The sequence below is a fragment of the Cyprinodon variegatus genome, unplaced genomic scaffold, assembly GCF_000732505.1.
Source record: "Cyprinodon variegatus isolate N-32 unplaced genomic scaffold, C_variegatus-1.0 Scaffold177, whole genome shotgun sequence".
Classification (NCBI taxonomy): Eukaryota; Metazoa; Chordata; class Actinopteri; order Cyprinodontiformes; family Cyprinodontidae; genus Cyprinodon; species Cyprinodon variegatus.
The window spans coordinates 557711-566150 of NW_015150630.1; the positions used below are offsets into that span (position 1 = coordinate 557711).

General features: G+C 34.8%; 1 long non-coding RNA gene across 2 annotated transcripts in view; it reads left to right on the forward strand.

The window, feature by feature from the left end:
- Positions 1 to 3277: 3277 nt before the first annotated feature.
- The window catches only part of LOC107087238, a 9710-nt gene continuing 4547 nt past the window's right edge, over positions 3278 to 8440 (forward strand). For both annotated transcript variants that reach the window (XR_001481339.1, XR_001481340.1), the window contains exons 1-3: positions 3278 to 3401; positions 4248 to 4281; positions 7123 to 7215. This is a non-coding gene — a long non-coding RNA (uncharacterized LOC107087238). The remainder of the gene's footprint in view (positions 3402 to 4247; positions 4282 to 7122; positions 7216 to 8440) is intronic.

Genomic DNA, 8440 nt, shown 5'->3' on the forward strand with positions numbered 1-8440 from the left:
AATATGCAGTAGCAATCATACCACAAATGCTGTTTGATGTAACATTGAATGACAGGATTATATAAAAATCTAAAGAGGTTTACATTTGCGGTGAGAACTTATAATGGAATGAAGGCCCAAAAGATCACTTCTTTTAATTAAACCATTAATATGAAGTGGGTTTTATGACAAAGAGAAAATATTATGGCAAAGTCAAAGAAGTGGTTTTATTTTCCACTGCAGGCTAAAGAAAAATACTACAAAGAAGCAGAACTGAATCCTGTCCTACTCCACTTGCTTTGATAGTGGACCACCATGTTATAAATAATGTATTAAAGGATTTGCAAAGCAGAGAAAGAGAGCTGCTTTCAGGGCAATGAATGTTCCTTCACTTCTGTCATGAGAAAAAAAAAAGTATGTTAACTCTTTGCAGCACAGACTAGAGGTATAAAAGACCTTATATATTTTCTTTTGTATTGTTCAAGTTAAGAGAGTGTTTGGTTTCCTTTTTCACAGTTTTTGATAGCTTATTTTTCTGCCAAAAAAAGGTGTTCATGGCCTACTGGGACCACTTAAAAGTTTATGCAGAGCACTGGCCAAGTTGCACAAAAAAAGGAGCCTTGAAGTATACACACACTGGCCCCTTTCTCAGAACCTCTCAGCTCTGGTTTTGGGGGGAGTGTTGTTGGTTTATGAGAGGGGAAAATAGCCCCAGCCTCCCGTAAAAGTGAAATGGGATTAAGGCCTTTGTTCGGCCCACAATGGTGAGGGGAATTAGCAATAGTTGTAGGCACTTAGAAGAGCTCTCACACTGAAGCTTATCCCAGATTTTGCACAATAATCATTTGAATATCAACAGTGTTTTGCAACTACGGCGCTAATGTATAAACCTCTCTCTTTAGGATACTGAAATCCCCAAAAGAACTTTATAGCAGTGGCTACATCACAAATATGGATGCTCTTATATTGAAAATCATATTTTCAACCCTTTATTGTAGAAAGTAAAGTGTAAAATAGATAAAAAATAAAGTGAAGCATATTCAAGTTTGTGCTTTTAAAACTTTTTCTTTATTATATGAAAACATTATAAAGTATTTTAAGGGACTGAAACAGTTTTGTTTTTTTTCACATCGTATTGTTTTGGTTATTTCTCATAAGGCAACTAAACTTTATAGCGCTTACAGAGCTGGCCCAAGGTTTTATAAGGCCATGGGCAGAAATTTATTCCATGACCAACAGCCCCCCACAGCACACCTCCTTTATATATTGTCCTTTTTTGATTCTTATTGTATTTTTTATTTAGTTCTCCTTTGGGAGTAAACAGCTATTTTAAAACAGAATATAACTGAATTATCATTAATTATTTTGTGCCAGCTATGCATTTTATAACCTGTAGGAAACAATAGGTCCCTTTAGATTATTTAATAAATAAACAACACCTCAATAAATGATCACTATAAAACATTTACTTTGTTTCTCTCTCTGTCTCTCTCTCCCTCTGCAAATATATATATATATATATATATATATATATTTATGTATAGATTCTATGAATCTAAGCTCAGAAGACAGCTGTTCTTTTTTGTTCTGTATGTAAAATGTAAGTGTGAGATATTTCTAGCGGTTGGTAATAAAATTCTCTCCGCTGATATTTCTAAAAGAGTTTTCTTAACTTTTCCGGTTAAATTAAAGAGAAAGGTGCGAAAAGTTAAAATCAATAAAATTGAGTGATTTCATAAGACTATACTGTCCTCCCTATGAATGCATTGTTCGCAACATATAATGTCTGCATTAAAAGTGATAGTTTTCTTCTAATTTGACCAGAAATTGAATGTTGGATTTAGAAACCTGTTCTTTGGATTGAATCTAGATAGTCTGATTTTCCCATTTTTTATCTGAATAATTGAAATCTTTAAGTTTTAGACATGCAGCTATATATAAATAACTGCATTTGTCATCCTGTGTTGTGTAAATTAAAGTCCTTAAAGGGCACCCCAGTCAACCTAGGGTCCCTAGCCGATGTTTAGCCCAATTACACTATGGGCTGCCCCTGAATAAGATATGTAGAGAGACATTAACTGTATTTACTATTATCAACGTTTCCTATTAAGATTATTAAAGCTTATTATATCACTCAACTCTACATAAATGCCAAATAACTTCTTCAATACAGTTTTTTTTTTTTTTTTATCAAATTTGTTAAATTCTAGTCGATGTAAGAACATTGATACTCTTAGACGTGCTTCCTTTTGAGCAATTCCAGACTTATTTGAAGAATCAAAGTCCCGTTTGACTGCTCAGGAATGAGCTGGATCCAACGACACATTGGACTCTCACAGAGGAGAGAAAGTTGAGAGCTTCTGTCTTAGTTGTGTCTCACACGACTAGTCCGTAAAAGAGAGATGGCCTCAGCATTTTTTTGCCCACACACTGAAAACGTATTGTCCAAATCACAAAACATTGAGTGAGATCAGCAGACTTGTCAAGAGGCCCTGGCTTGAATATGAATGATGAGAGAAGAGCAGGGTGGTCCTCATGCTGTTTTGGTGTTAGGCAGGTGAACATAAGCTTAACTGTCTTTGGCAGCTGTCCATCGCCAAATCAGCAGAGTTTACCACTGTAGAAAAGAGAGGGAGAGAAAAACACAGCCATTTAGCACTTTCATGTAAATTAGCTCGAGAAACTGAGAGAAAGCATCTGCAGCCGCTGGTGAAATTCTGAAAATATTTTGTTTTTTTAGTAATTGCTAATTAATAAGTGCTAGTATGGAATCGTGGCTCAGTTTTCCTCAATTTTGTTCAACTTAATCTCTCATGGAGAGTTAAAACTGAAATTTGGGTTTTCAAAGTTTTCTGAGGCAGAAGTAGGCCTATATGTATTTTTTTTCTTGTTTTTTATCTGTCGATCTGCTGAAATTGAGACATCACACCTCCCCTTCTTTCCTGTTCTTAACACATGCACGCACGCTGGCTCAATTCACTCAAGTGTTCGCATAGTTCCTCACATTCAACTGGATACAATGATGCACAAGATGAATAAAGTTATCTCTGCAACTGAAAGGGATGTTGCTGGAGGGAGTGAACGGGGAGGTTCCCCCTGCGCTCCAGATCCTGAAAAGAGCCAGGCTTTGAGGGCCGCTGCAGTAGAGGTCAGGGCCCCAGCTGCTTTTAGGGGTGAAAGGGACACTGGCGGGCTGGACCGATTGTGAGAACAAAAAAAAACAAAGCAATCACGTCAAATAAAGACATCTCAGATTGGACACTGACAGATGCCTTCCCAAAGTCGCAGAACTCACTCGGCTCAAACTTTGTTTGGTTTGTATCACGTTGAACAGTCTGAGTCCCACCTCACATGAGCCTGACATATAAATCTTAGGGTTTGTTGTTTTAATTTCGGAGTCTGAAAGCAGCATTTCTACACAGGTAGGATTTGTTTAAGTTATTTTCTAGTGCAAATATAAAATGAAACACTTAAGATGTTTTTCTTCATTTTTTTTAAAAGGCAGTGCAAATGTTTTAAATGGGTGTTTTTTCAATGCGTCGGATTGTGAAAATGCTTCTTAGATAGAACTTTTAAATCTATAATATGGCTGGTGCTTCAGTTTTCCTTTTTTTTTTTTTTCTAAAAAACAGACATTAAAACCCCTCCCTGTCTCTGAGTTTACAGATTTCACAGAGTGCAGAAATTTGCTCTGGGTTTAAATTTGCAGGGGGTAAGTAGGATAATAATCAGGCCACATTATGAGGAACCGATTGTTCATTTTCTCCATCAGCAGCAGCAGCGAAGCTTTGCCCAGAGATGTGCCGACCTGTGCAGATGGGGTTCAAAGCCAATTTCCATGTTAAAAACTCTGCACGCTTCAGAAATCCTTCCTGACTGACTCTTGTTGATCAGAGTGTGCGACAAGGCTGTCTTTTTAAAGCAACCGGAGGCAGATGTAAGCGTACAAATGTACAACAAACAGCCTAGTTCTGAGTGGAGTAATGGTGTTGTTTTCATGCATGCCCTGAGGCAGTGACATGAAGACAAAAGATGGTTCTGAAGCATGCCGTCAAAATGGGAAATATGGTCCATTACATGTGTCATACAGTAATTACGCAAACTGTTAAAAAAAAAAAAAAGTAGGGCCCTTTTTTATTTTATTTTTTTTTTCAAAATTTTCCTTCATCCAATATGTGTCAAGTGTCATTACAAAGCTTTAATTCTTTTCAGAAAATCAGTTCAGCCATTCATCATCAGCTCACATTTACATTTACTTTCCTTCACAGACTCTCCAAGGAGAAGAAAGAGATCACTGGAGTGGTGGGAATTTGTTTGATTAGTTATGAAATGAACACATTTTTTCTTTTATCATCTCTACCATTTTGTTATGTTGGTCTTTATCTTGCTGTCAATTGCAGCCTGATTTTTCATTTTGTTTTGTTTTGCCTGACACAAACCATTTGCACGAAGATATAAGTTAGGAGCTGAATATAATCTTTACTGGACATATTTTTTAAAAGGGAAAAAAAACAGAAAAGTTATTTTTTTTTTCAGTTCTTTGTTCACTGCTATCACAGGACTCTAATGGTGTCTATGCTATAAGCTTCCAGCCCTCTTCGTTGCCATGCTGGTTATAATATAGCCATTGAAACGCCTGCTTGCTGCAGAGTATTAAGCAATGGCGGAAACACAATCTTTGGTGGGCTCCTAACAATAGATAGGAGGCATGATGACTTATTAAACACAGCCAACCTTGCAGCATGGCTTTTCTCATTATCTTTTTCAATTCCCAGCCTCTAAAGCCTGCGGATCCGGCGACAAAACTCTCCGCCGTGTAATTCTCTTGCAGGCTCCTTTCATCAGCCGATTTCGCAGAGAAATATGAAGCTGATTTTATCGCACTCTATAAATTCACAAAAGGCCCCCTCGAGTTGCCCCCATGGAAGGCATACCTCATCTCAGTGATGTGCCACCACTATTGCTGATCCCAGGCATATGATAAGAGAGTCTCTCCTTTTTTTTTTTATGATTTGACAGACACCAGACATGAGCCTTATAGACATACAATTTTTAATACACCTTTCTTTGCGTGTTTACACCGGGGTGCTTAGATGAAAAGAAAATATAGATTAAAGCTTTCCTTTATTTGATTAGGTGATATATATATATATATATAAACTATTGCAGCTTTCAGATGAAGATTCACATATTATGTTGTAACCAAAACATTTAGCTTTTTTTTTTGTGGAAGTAAAAAAAAAGCTTTATAACACAAAATGTACCGCATTCGATGGGAATATTACAATTAAATTTCTTTCTTTAATAACTTTCCTCAAAAATGTGCTAATCTCAAGAACAATTAAACCCAAATAAATATATTTCCCCTGAGCAATTTAAGTTTTGCAATATTTTCATATGAGCAGGAATTGAGCTTAAACACAATAACAACAATCTCAAGCAAATAAAACAATGTTACTTAAATATCATCAAAAAAAAAAAAAAAATTATTTTCTCTATTTTTACTAACATATTATTTTCTTATCTTTTCAGTAATTCATAAAAAAATATATTTGAATTGAAGGCATTAAACCTTTTTTTCTGCTTTCTGGTCATTTTTTTTTTCTTTTTAGTTTTTTTGTCAAGTGGTACAGTACATTTAACTATTAATCTTTGGCAATTTTTATGTTTGGAGGGTGTCCTTACAATCACCTAATCTTTATTTATCACCACAGATTTTTTATCAGTTCAAAGTTTAGAGCTATAGGTAGGCGACTAAAAAAATTCATGTCAGTTCAAAAACAGCAATATAAAAGATTTTGGTCTTTTCTACATTTTCCACATCATCAATGAAAATGCCTTTCAAGTGTTTTTATGCGTGCTTTTTTTTTTATTGTTTTTTTTTTTGTAATAAGCAATTACCAAAGCCTTTTGTATCATTAAAGATAGCAGACAAAGCATTGAAATCAATGTTTTCTTAAAAGCACCCATTTAACGTTTTTTATTAAAACTAAAAAATGTATTTGATAATACTTACCAGGGAATCTGAGGGACAAGTATTATCATATGATTTTAAATGCAATACTTTTAAATCTTTCATCAGTTTTCCTTACAAGGGTTTTGGCATGTTTTCTGCATCCTGGCATGCAGCAGAGATCGTTGTCTTTGAAATGTTTAGACTGTGGTGTCACTTTTTGAAAAACTTTCATCATGCTTGGGTATCTAATCAATTGAAATAGAGCTGCTTTAGCCTCGAGCTGAAGTGTAACTTTGACCAGCTTTTATAAGCTCAACACTCCTCTCTCTCTCTCTCTTCTTATTATTATATAAAAAAAAATTAAAGTCCTTTCACGGTGAAGATTTTAGTCAGAATGCGATATGCTGCTTCTCCCTCAATTTTGAGCCAAATTTAAAGCAACAGCATTTTAGCCATATGACTATTAACAAAACTACATGCACATATCTCTTAGAATGTTTAAAATGTGGCTGATCAATTTCCCGGTATGAATTAGATTTCCTACATTATAATGTTTAATAATGATACCTTCCAATTATACATTGCTGTTAGCCTTCTGTTAAGTCTTACCAAAAAGTTTAAGCCCTGAACCTGATTCATATTTGCTGTTTTCACCTCCACTGGAGAAAAAATATTATCAGCAATAATCACTGTCATCATTGTGATCCCCTCCGTGGTCTGTTGGCTCCAAATAAGTAATTTAGTTGTAAAGCAGCTTCATATATTTTGCCTGTTCATTTCTTCTTCCTATCATATATCTAAATACAAATCTTTATTTTATAACTGACAGCTTATTACCTCTGAGCACATGCTGATAAATTTAATTCCAATGAGTTAGCCTCCATTTTGCCATCCCATTATCCCCTAATGTGGCAGCAGGCTGTGCAGGGAGAGACAACTATATCATTATTATTATATTAATAGTATTATTTTATTACTAAATATATATTCTTTCTTTTACATTGATTTGTTAGGGAAAAATGTAAAACATTTACAAAAGAGTCTTTTATACAAAATGTTCTCTTTTTTCTTTTTTTTACTTACCTTCTTACTTAATTAGAATCCAATTACAACCAAGTTAAAAGCTTTCTTTTTTTAATGATACATTTTTCTTTTTCCTTTTTTTTTCTTTTTTTTTTTACTTCTAGCCTATTTTAGAGTGGACGTCCCTTTCTGAACACAACCTTTCTAACCAAGCAACCTTCCACCTCAGTTGGGTCTATTTTGGTGAAGCAACTAAAGTAAGTAAACAGTTATTATTAGCTTTGATGTTGGCCTGAATGGCACTCAATTAACAATGTGGCTAATGAGCCCATTAAGGATGAAAGCGTTCTCAACAGGTATGAGAGGATACTGCTGTTTTTGGAGACTTAGTTCTCAGCACTGAATGCAGCATGAATAACGGTGCTCTTTCTCAATTGCTTCAAAGGCCAAAGCTCCACAGCCCAGAGAGCAGAGTTAAATAAAGGTTTGCTTGCAACAAAAAAGAGAAAAAGAAACAAAAAAAACTAATAAATATTTTGCATTTGTTTTACATTTATGAATGTGTAAAAGCAGCCCACTCCATGCAAAGTTAGGTTTGCATGAAGTGGAGATAAAAAAAAAAAACTATCATCTCTCGAGATTTTGAAAGCCAAATATTTTTCTTTCTCTCTCCTAGAGGAGGAACTCCAGTTGTTTATTTTTTAATTTTTGTGCAAAATTTGCTTCTGATTTTTTTTAACAAATGTTGAGTTTTCCTTTCCATCTAAGAATGATTACGATGCAGTGCAAATAAGGCCTGTCTGTGGCAATGAAAGCAAAGTAAAGAAAGAAACCCTTTATTTCTGCAACAGCAGCATTTCCTCTGAGGGACATTCCACTGAAAAACACTAAAAGTCTCCTGTTTGGATGATTTCCATTTTATTTGCTGCTAGATTCCAATAAGATCCTGTTAGCTAGCAACAACATATCAGTGTTTTGTATTGGTGTGTTTTTTAACGTTTCTTATGCACCATAACTATTTCCACTCAGTTAAAGACAAACAAAAATATTGTAATTCTCACTTATCTTCCTTATAAAAACTGCAAAATTGTGCGCTATATAAATATTGTTATATTAAATCATGTTTGCTGAAGGAAAAACTGTCACTATGTTTGGATTCATGCTGTTGAGTAGCAACAATGTTTATGGGCATCTAGGCAGATAACTGAATTATTTCTAAAAGTTAGGAAAAAAAAGGCTAATTTAATTCCTAAACACTTACTTTGCACCAAAATGTTGCACAAAGTAAATATAGGAGGGCAACAAAATAATGTGTCTTTTTGTAAAATCTGCCTGTTTGCTGAAGTTTCCGAATGTTATCAGTAGTTTTAGCTCAAGAATACCTTGAGGTGTTTTTTTTTCTTTCCTTTTCTGCGTAAATCCGTCTAAAGCTGCCAGCGCTGACATACACAGCATATGCTAAATACAGATAAGAGCATTTTT